General features: G+C 41.1%; 1 pseudogene; it reads right to left on the bottom strand.

Annotated features, from left to right (window-relative positions):
• Positions 1 to 7016: 7016 nt before the first annotated feature.
• On the bottom strand, positions 7017 to 7874 carry LOC118716461 (annotated as a pseudogene).
• Positions 7875 to 11053: the final 3179 nt, after the last annotated feature.

The raw sequence follows: 11053 nt of genomic DNA, 5'->3' as shown, positions 1-11053 counted from the left end.
CCTAGACGAGAACACTCATTTTGAGCATTTCAGTATATCTTATTTTTATCTCTCTCAACCTCATCCTCATCCTCATCTTCTAAGCACAACGTCCCCGGGGGGTCGGACCCTGCAGCGAATACAAAATGTCACCAGGACGGCTGTCCTACTGTCCTGCTGCTCCCGCTGGGAAAGGAGCCTCCTTTCAATGGCCAAGGCCCTGGGTCAGGTGGTGCAGTTCCTCCAGATACTGTGTCCACTGTCCCCAGAGAGACCGCTGCCATTGCCATGGGGATTTGAGGCTTCCCAGAGCTATGTAGCCTGCATTGTCTCAGGACAAGGAACCATTGTCCTTGTACAAATAGAGGGTGTTTCTCACTGGGGATTTGGGCTTGAATAAGGATTCACATTTCAACGCCTCCTTTTGTAAAAATGGGTGATTTTTTTTTTATTATTTTTATTTTTTTATTTTTTTTGGCTTATGGGGTGTGTGTGTTTTTTCAGACTCAGATCACACTTCCTAACAACTGCTCCTCCTACAATGTTTCTCAAGAATGTTAGGTATGTACTTCTGGGTGTTAGGCACTCACGCAATAAACATCTCATTGCATGTTAACATGAAGGCCCCGTGCTGTCTGGAGCAGTCTCTGGGATTGCCTTGGCAGAGAGGCAGGGGTGGGAGTGGGGACGGGGAAGAGATGGGTTCATAGGTGGGAACTGGCACTCCTGGAGAGCGGCCTCTAATGCAGCAGACACTTTAGATATGTTATCCTAATTAGCCTTACCGGCACCTGAGAGGTATTATGCAAGGTTTACAAATGAGGACCGTAATTAGGTAACTGGAGCAAAATCACACAGCTGGAAAGAGTGAAATCTGGGATGGGTTCCCAGATCTCATAACAAACCTGTTCCTTTTCCATTTCCTGTTTCATGCTCCCCTGCTGACCTTTCTACATGTCAGTTTTCTCAAAGGAGCCACCTGTCGGAAGAATGCAAGACTTGGTGCTTGAGAATGCCTCTGCCATAGGGCAATGTCAAATAACAGGTAAAGTAAGTCCTCATTTAACATGTTCTTGGAAACTACGACTTTTAAGGAAATAACATTAAAATTGGTAAAGGAAACCAATGTTGGTTTAGGCAAATGGATATAAACAAGAGTTAAGTTCCTAATGTGTATTTCTAGTCACAAAAACATCCCCTAACTTCTAAATAAAGACCCAAAGCACCTCTAATGTTGACAGTGAAATAAATGTGAGCTATACAGACATTCATGAAAGGTCAATAAAGGCAAGAAAGATAATGATTTTTCCAATCTACGTAGTCCAGTTCAGGATGTTGGATGGTCACCCTCTTCTGGCAGCTCAGGGCGCAAGGTCCTGGATAGGACATCCTTCCATCATACCCACACCTGCACTTACTCAAACTGGGACAATGTAGATACGGCAATGAACCTCATGCTCATATCTTTGGGATGTGGAGGGAAACTGGAGTACCTGGAGAAAGCCTACGCAGACCTTGGGAGAAGTGGTCCTGGTATGTAAATGATTTTTTTAAAATAACATGAACATTATAATGAAACAACGTTGAGGACCTGCTGTTATTCAATAAAAATCATCATTTCTCCTCTCTGTCTTCCTTCGGCATCACCTCATCTTACTTTTCAATTTCTCTTCCTCTTTTTCATCTCTCTCCTATTCTTTCAACTCCTACTCCCCCCACCCCCCCTCAGATCCTTTTCTTTGTAGAAAAACAAAATCTAAAGATCCCATTCCCAATGGCAAAATAGCTTTAAAAACATCCCCTAGGGATAAACCAACAAGAACAATGCAAGGTCCATGTGAAGAGACTAAAACATATTGATGGTATATAAAAAAAAGATTTGAATAGATAGAAAGTATGCATGTTTCTGGATGAAAGGCTTGATATTCTAAAGATGTCAACTTTCCAAATTAATCTATAAATTCAGGAGGTTTATCAAACTTGATAAGCTAATTTTAGAATTCACATGGAAGAGAAAATGCCCAAGAACAATAACATTAAAGAATAATAAAAAAGGACAATGAAGGAGGTCCTGACATTTCAGTTATCAAATATATTAAGTTTATATTAGATAAGGTTGTATTGCTTCAGAGTAAAGACACGGACAAATGGAATCGGGGGGAAAAAAGTTCAGAAACAAAGGGACATTAAGACAATAAAAAGGGAGCATTTCCAAACAGAGTAAAAAGAACAGACTGCTCAAAAATTATTAAAGTGAGAGGGCTTGGAAATCCTTCTGAAAATGAAATTCAACTGCCAGTAACTTATCATACCTACAAAGTCCAAATAGATTAAATTCTAAACACCAATTTTTTAAAAAAAGCCCACATTGGAAAGAAACTACAGTAAAATATGATACATCAATTTTTATAATTTTGGAGTGGTGAAGGCCTTCCTAAGAAAGACAAATTCAAGGAGAGATTAATAAAAAGGTCTTACTTAAAAACACACACACACACACATACATACACAAACACACCATAAAGATCTATATGTCAACAGACACCAAAATAAAAGATCCTAGTGAAATCCTTTACAAAATATGTAAAACAAAGTATAAAATACAAAATTTACTCAAAGTACCTAAAATTATTAAAAAGATACAAATTGTAAAACTGGGTAAAAGAAATGAAGAGATACCCCAGGCAGTGCGGCTCAAAGTTTGAGCATCTACCCAGAAACCAAGAGGCCACTAGTTCTATTTCTGGTGGTTGTGGCTCAATCCCAAGGAAGAGGATTCAGAAGGCAGCTAGTGGATAAAGTTTCTCTCTCATCCATGTTTCTCTCTCTCTCTCAAAATCAATGAAAACATTTTTTAAAAAGAAATTAAGAGATAATTCACACACATACAAAAAGAATGATAAAATTTTAAAAGATGTTTAATCTTAAAAATAATAAAGGAAATGCAAAACAACTAATGAGTTACACTTTGTAACCAATCAGGTTGTTAAAAATCAAATAGATTGACACCAGTGTTCTCATACTGGTAGAAATGGGTGATTTCATATATAGCTCATAAGATTGTAAGTTCGCACACTTTTTTTTTATGATAACTTAGAAATATCTATCAAAATTTAAAATAAGCATATCCTTGGAGTTCTTAACTCTACTTCTCAGAATCTATTCTTGTAAAATATCCACACATGTTCATAAAATAAGTAAACATGGATAGTCATTTCCACTTCATTTATAGTAGAGAAAAATTGAAAAAGGGCAGCAATTTCCTTCAATTAGAGAATGGTTAAGTTAAATATGATACATTTATATGGTGGAATCCTATATGATGATTGAAAACATGAGATGATTTACATTTATTACGTACAAGAATTCCAAGACATCTGGTCAAGTGAAAAAGGCAGGAAGACTTGGTTTTTCACTCTTAGCAGTTTCATATTACTTGTATTATAATAGTTGTTGTAAGCCCATTTTGCTTACACAAACAGGAATAAAAGTAAGCACAGCAGTGCTATTACAGTTCTCATGTGTCCAGTAGGCTCCCTGGGCTATGCCATCCCAGGTGAGGGTGATCTGTGACACTCAAGGCAAGAGGCTAGAGGCCCAAGAGCACAGATTGAGGTAATGCTGAAATAGCACAATTCCTCAACTCCCAGTGGAATGTCTTAGCTCTCAGCAAGAATCACTCACTTACTGGTAATCCCTCTTCTGCTCTGAGTTGTAGTGGAAGTTCTTCTGGCTATGCCCATGACCCGGCAGAGAGGCAGCCATCGTCTGATTCCTGGTAAACTCCCTCCTGTCACGGGGCAAAAGCAGCACCAGGTCTCGCTCCTCCTTTCCCTCTCCCAAACCTTTATTCTTGTTTACCTGAAATATTTAGAAAGAAAGAAAGACTTCTTAAGTAAATTTTTGTAATATAGACACAGATAAATGCATGAAGAGTATATATTAGATTTTCCATCAAACATAATTTTTTTTCTGAAAAAAAAGTCAGTGAGAAAGTTAGAAAGAAAACTGTCTATCATTTATCATAAAGTCATTATGCTACAATATTTCTTTGCATGTGAATTTCTGCTAATTGTTTTGTACTATTTTTTATTCCAAGTGGGTTTTTCACCTTTTAATTATTTTGCACAGTTCCCATTTTTTTCATATAAGTATATTGGTTAGACTAAAGTTCACATGCTAGCAAGCTAGAAAAGTGTAAATGATCAGAAAAATATGAAAGCAAGATTTCTTCACATGTTGAAGAACAACCAAAATACTTCAGTATTTTGAGCAGAAGGAACTCTGGTCTAAAAATCAAGAGACTATATAATTCTTGGCCATTTTCTGCCAGTCATTCCATAAGACCTTGGACAGTCAGTGACCTCTTAGATATTTTACAGATGCTTGAGTTTCTTTATCTGTAAATTAAGTGAATTGGGAGACAACAATTTTTTTAATATATTTTATTGATTTTTAACAGAGAGAAAGGGAGAGAGATAGAGAAATAGAAACGTCGATGAGAGAGGAACATAACCAGCTGCATCTTGCACACCCCCTACCGGGGATGTGCCTGCAACCAAGGTGCATGCCCTTGACCGGAATCGAACCTGGGACCTTTCAGTCTGCAGACCGACGCTCTACCACTGAGCCAAACAGGCTTCGACGGGAGACAACAATTTTAAACTTCCTTCCACTGATGAGATACAAAGATTTCAACGATTGTTGGGAGTACAGAATAATTAGCAGACAGAACTTAGAAATAGAAACTACAATAGCAACAACATTTATAGCTACGATTTCATGAGCACTTACTGTGTGCCTAGAACTAGGCTATGTGCTTTATATATGACCTTCTTTGATTCTTACAACAATCATTTGAGGTAGAAATTATTTCCTCCATTCTGTTGATGAAGAAATTGAGGCTCAGCCCTAACCGGTTTGACTCAGTGGATAGAACGTCAGCCTGCAGACTCAAGAGTCCCAGGTTTGATTCTGGTCAAGGGCATGTACCTGGGTTGCGGGCACATCCCCAGTAGGAGGTGTGCAGGAGGCAGCTGATCGATGTTTCTCTCTCATTGATGTTTCTAATTCTCTATCCTTTTCCCTTCCTCTCTGTAAAAAATCAATAAGATATATTTTTTTAAAAGAAATTGAGGCTCAGAGAGAGTAAATAATTTTCCCAGGGCGTGAAACTAAAAGTAACAAATCTGGATTTAGATCCAGGACTAATTCTGAAGTGTGCATTCTTAAGCTAATAGCTAATCAGAACCTTCAGTACATATCATTTTAAAGTTACCTTTGCATTAAATTGTTCCCCTTGCCAGGTGTGGGGAGAGGCAGGAGAGAAAGCTGGCAATACGAGGCATTGAGAGTCCCTTATTGTTTCAGAAAGGGAACAAAACAAAAAGCTTCTTCCATTCTCCAGAATGTTCAGTTGTGAATGAGGCGATGAGTTTCTATGCCAGGCTGGAAATGCCTGGCTGTGAGGGCATCCTGAGCATCTCCACTAGGATGGGAATGATTGGAGCTGCTGAATACAGATCATTCTGCCAGTGCTGAGCCTCAGAAAGATACTTCCAGGTCAGGTTTTCTGGCTTGCCTGAATGCCAGTGATTCACTCATTATGTGATTAAGTGACGGGCTTATGTTTCCAGAGCTAAACGATTCAAAAGCTTTCTGTGGTATTAAACTGAAACACACACACAAAACACACACACACACACACACACACACACACAAAAGGCAATTAGAAGCAATCAAAGCATTCAAAAATTAAGATTCAATTTCTGCATTTGCTAAACTCTTCATCAAGGAAATCAGTGATGAATACGATACACAGAGAAGTAAAAAAAAAAAAAAAAGCAATCAGTTTTTAAATGTACATGTTTCCTGAACACTTAGGATATTTAAGACTGAACCATTTTTCACTTGTATTATGTTGCATTTATTTAGACATGTGCCTTTGAACACTCTCTTGAGTAATATTTCCCTTCCAGTTTTGACAGATGGGTATTGTGGGGGAGGAAGAAAGTTTCCCCTTCTAGGTTCTTCCAGCTGGTCTAGTAATCAAATAGACATGAGATAGAGTAACAAGAGAAAAATGACCACATTTAACTACCTACAGATGTAACTGGGAACACCACATACAGAGTCCCCACAGACGTGAGAGGTTAAGAGACAGAGCGAAAATGAGGCATATAAGACATTCTGAGCTACTCATAAGGATGAGGTGCAATATCTATACACCACGTCAAGTCATCTCTTACACTGCTGGTTCTACAATCTACTACCGTGTTTCCCCGAAAATAAGACATCCTCTGAAAATAAAACCTATTTACATGTTTCCTTCTGAGTGAAATATATTATAAGGCATCCCCCGAAAATAAGCACACCCCCCCCCAGGCTAAACATGAGAGATTTGGTCCTGATTCTGAAAGAAATGGAGTCACAAGAAATTCACCAGGAAATTCAGGAATTGGATTGTTATGATGATGTTCCAGAAGATGATGACATGATTGTCACTGAATAAATGAGTAAATCCTTAATACTGTAGGATTCAAAGTTTGTCTGGTTTGTGTTGACAACTACTGTACTACCATACCTTATACAGGTAATAAATTTCCTTTATTTTCATTTAACAATAAATGTGTACCATATTCTTCTTCATGGAAAAATAAGACATCCCCTGAAAATAAGACCTAGCGCATCTTTGGGAGCAAAAATTAATATAAGACACTGTCTTATTTTCGGGAAAACAGGGTATGTGTAAAGGTTAGACAGGTTCTTTCAGTATTTTTGAACAAGCCCTATTTAACAATTTGTTTTACTCTTTACTAATTAAAAAAAAAACACTTTTTAGTAAGTGGGGATATGCTTCCCTTGCTCTTGGGCTAAAATTCAAGCAGCCCCCTTAATTTTGCTCATCATTCTCAGGTAGTAAAAAAATCCAAAGATCATGTTAAGTCACTTTTGTGACATGTTAAACACATTGTCACTTTAATTTTTTATTTATTTATTTATTTATTTTTAAGCAGGCTTAAATCATCACTTTATTTTCTTGTATAAAATTAATTATGTGGTGACCACAGCTGGAGCCTGGGTCCTCTGCACAGAAACTCTGGTGTGCGTCTTCACAAGATGGTCAGTGAATTCCTGATAGGGAGACTTGGCAAACACCGTCTCCTTCCAGAGATCTGGGGTGAGAGAGCTGTAGGTCTTACAGATGGCATCAAAGGTGGCCTTGGCGAAGTTGCCCAGGGTGGCAGTGCAGCCCCTGGCCGAGGTGTAGCAGTCATCTATACCAGCCATCATCAGCAACTTCTCGGGCACAGAGGCCGAGACAATGCCCATACCCCTGGGAGCAGGGATGAGGCGCACCAGCACAGAGCCACAGCGGCCAGTCACCTTGCAAGGAACCGTGTGGGGCTTGCCGATCTTGTTTCCCCAGTAGCCTCGCCGCACGGACACAATAGAGAGCTTGGCCAGGATGATGGCTCCGCGGATGGCAGTGGCTACTTCCTTTGAGCACTTAACACCCAGACCAACATGTCCATTGTAGTCCCCAATGGCGACAAATGCCTTGAACCGGGTCCTCTGGCCAGCACGGGTCTGCTTTTGCACAGGCATGATCTTCAACACCTCATCCTTGAGGGATGCCCCCAAGAGAAAGTCAATGATCTCAGATTCCTTGGTGGGCAAAGAGAATAGGTAGATCTCCTCTAGGGATTTGATTTTCATGTCCTTGACCAGGGGGCCCAGCTTAGTGACAGGGATCCACTCCTTGTCCTCGGCCTTGCCTCCACGAGCTCCGCGGCCTCAGCCCCTGCCCCGACCCCGGCCCCGGAGGCCGCTGCCAAATCCTCCACGGAAGCCACCGCCACTTCCTATTCCGGGGCCCCGGCGTCATCCGCCATTTGGTGTTTTGTCGGAAAAGAAGCACATTGTCACTTTTAAAATTACGTCTTCTCTCTGCTACTAGAGCCAGCTCTAGCCACTATGTGAGGTCTTATTACACAGTTTCCTTTAGTGTAAGCCAAAAATCTATTTTTCTGGTCTCTCCCATGCCTAGATCCTACCTCTGCTCTCAGGAGGCATTCAGAATAAGTCTGATCCTTTTCCTCTACAACAGTTCCTTATATAATTGCCTCTTCCCTGAATGGTTTGTAGCCACAAAATTTCCTCTTTAAAAGTTTCAAACCGCCAAGACCGGTTTGGCTCAATGGATAGAGCGTCGGCTTGGGGGCCGAAGGGACCCGGGTTCGATTCCGGTCAAGGACATGTACCTTGGTTGCGGGCATATCCCCAGTAAGGGGTGTGCAAGAGGCAGCAGCTGATCGATGACTCTCTCTCATCGATGTTTCTAGCTCTCTATCTCTCTCCCTTCCTCTCTATACAAAATCAATAAAATATATTAAAAAATAATTTTAAAAAATAAAAGTTTCAAACCTATAGAAAAGTTGGAAGACTAACACAGTAAGTACCTATATACCTTTACCTAGATTTATATCTATCTATATAATATATATATATATATATATATATATATATATATATATATATACACTAGGGTCCCAGGGCACGAATTCGTGCACCTTGAAAGGCACTATGTGCTGTGAGGCTGCCACAGCGGTGGGCACAGGGGAGAGTCTCGGCCCATTGGCCCATCCTCTGCGCTCCTGCCCAGCCCCTCCTGCCGCAGCTCCCAGTCCCCCTGTCTGCCAGCAACCCCAGTCCTGCCACCACTGCTCACTCACACTGATGGTATCGGCCCCACTAGCAACCACTGACAGTGCAGTGGGAGTGGGGCCAGCACCAGCAGTGGGTGCGAGCTGTGGCTGCTGCCCCGATCACCCCTTAGGAGTAGGGGGAGGTGGAGAAGCCCCCAAGGATTATCAGGGTGGCAGCTGCCACTTGCACCCCAATGGCACTGAGCAGCCAACAGCGTGTGACAGCAAGGATAAAGCTGGTAGCAGGTGCGAGCTCTGAGAGGGACCATGGCTCAGAGCAAAAAATTTTCAGTAACCACCAGAGGCTCGCCCTGATAACAGCAACCATTGCCTCACCTTGGTCTGGCGCCCCTGCTCACCTGCTCCACCATTTCACTGCAGCCAACACCCGCCATGTTCTGTGCTCTGCCGACACCCTGTTCCGTGCATGCCCCCTGGTGGTCAGTGAATGTCATTGTGACTGGTTGTTTGGTCTACTTAGGTTTTATATATAGATATAGATAAATGATATAGACATATAGATATAGATATAGATATAGATATAGATATAATCTAATTTTTGAGCCACTTTAAAGTAAATTAAAAATATCATGCTTAAATATCTTAGGATAACAACAGATATCTCCTAAGGATAAGAACACTGTTCTCAAAACCACAATATCATTATCTCACTTAATAAAATTAACTGCAATTTAATAAATTTAATAATGTCATATACAAACCATAAGAAATTTTCCTATAACTCAAAAGAATGCCGTTTTAGCTTTTTTTTTTTTTTAGTTCTAGGCTCAAACAAAGGATTCTACATTGCATTTGGCTTTCATGACTCTTTATTCTCCTTTTATCTAGAACAGTCCCTCCAACTTCATGTGAACTTCATTGCATTACTCAAGTTAAAGTTCTAATTTAGCCTTCCTGGCCAGCCTCAACCTGACACGCCACAGCCCACAACCTCTTCCAGATACAGAGAGGTAAAGACAATTTAGGGGAGGATTAATACCTCCTTTCCTTTGAAAGCCTTTTAGCAGCTGCGATAGACAGCTGCTTCCTGTGGTAGGACAGACCACACCCCAGGCCTGTTTCTTAGAAACACCTGCCAGGCTAGATTTTCCCCATCTTGGAGTCACATAAGACCATGTTTGAGATTGCCTACAAAACCTTCCCGGTGGATTCTTTCCTGTTGCTTTGGATCACCCATGAAAACAGTGGAGATCATTTTGAAGATGGAATCTCCTTTTCTTTCACACCAGTTGTCACTCTGATTTGGACATGCCCAGGTGTTTTGCGCACAGCTTGGACACAGGAGAGGAGAGAATGGGCATAGGAGCTACTCAGGCAGGCCCAGCACAGGGTAGCCTGAAGGAACGTTGGGGTAAATGCAGAGTCTTAGGTTGGCAATTAAAGCATGGTGATGTGAGGTCCCAACAATCTCTGTTTTATTCCAGGCAACGGGCCAGCAAAAAAAAAAAAAAAAATGTGAGGAATCCAGAAGATCCCAAGATGCTACTGATATCGTCAAAAGTGAGCAGTGAGCCTGGAAGCAAGGCCAATGTGGGAGACTCAGAACCCAGGAGGCAGGCAGATAGCAGATTGGAAATCTGTGCTGGGGCAAACAAGGACCATGCCCCCAAGCAAAGGTTTGGGGACAGATTTCCTATCCCCCAAAAGGGAGCTTCATAAAGCAAAGCAAGGCTGCACTGGAGACTTTAGTTCAGTGGGGAGTTGGAACTGGCTTTTCTAATAGAGACAGAAACAGTATGTGAAAAGGGGTGACACCCAGGAGCCTATCATCCGGATTAGCAGTAAGCACTGTATCCTGAGTTCTACATTCAAAGACGATAACCAAAACCAATAGTAGTTTCAGCTAGTATGTGTGAATTTCTCTTCATTTGGTCTTCTTTCTCAATTAAGTCAGCCTAATCCTCACTTTACCTTTTGGCTTAGAACCTAGTTTGAAAACAAAATTTCAAAATCCCCTCAAATCCTTTCATTAATATAACCTTTGTGTTACCAGACGTCATCAGTTCATTGCATTTTCAGTTGGAGTAAAAATTAATAATATACTTGCTAATCCAAGGGATTTCTTACACTCTGCTCTCTCCAGGCAAGTCTCATGTTTAAATTGGCTCCTGAGCTTTTGGGGGTTACCTTAGTACTTCCTATAATACTGTTTCGCTGCCATGCCTTGAAGCCTGCAGTTTCCTCCTGGTGACCAGCATGCTCTCTTCTCATTTCCAGTGCTATGGGTCCTGCAGTGGTATGGATTCAGTGCTATGGATCCTATGAGTCAGCAAAGGCTAAGTTATGCTGCAGCAATAAATGGTCCCCAAATCACAATGGCTTGAAACACAAAGACTTAGTTCTCA

The sequence above is a fragment of the Pipistrellus kuhlii genome, unplaced genomic scaffold, assembly GCF_014108245.1.
Source record: "Pipistrellus kuhlii isolate mPipKuh1 unplaced genomic scaffold, mPipKuh1.p scaffold_m20_p_12, whole genome shotgun sequence".
Classification (NCBI taxonomy): domain Eukaryota; kingdom Metazoa; phylum Chordata; class Mammalia; order Chiroptera; family Vespertilionidae; genus Pipistrellus; species Pipistrellus kuhlii.
This window is presented reverse-complemented; position numbering and strand designations above follow the sequence as displayed.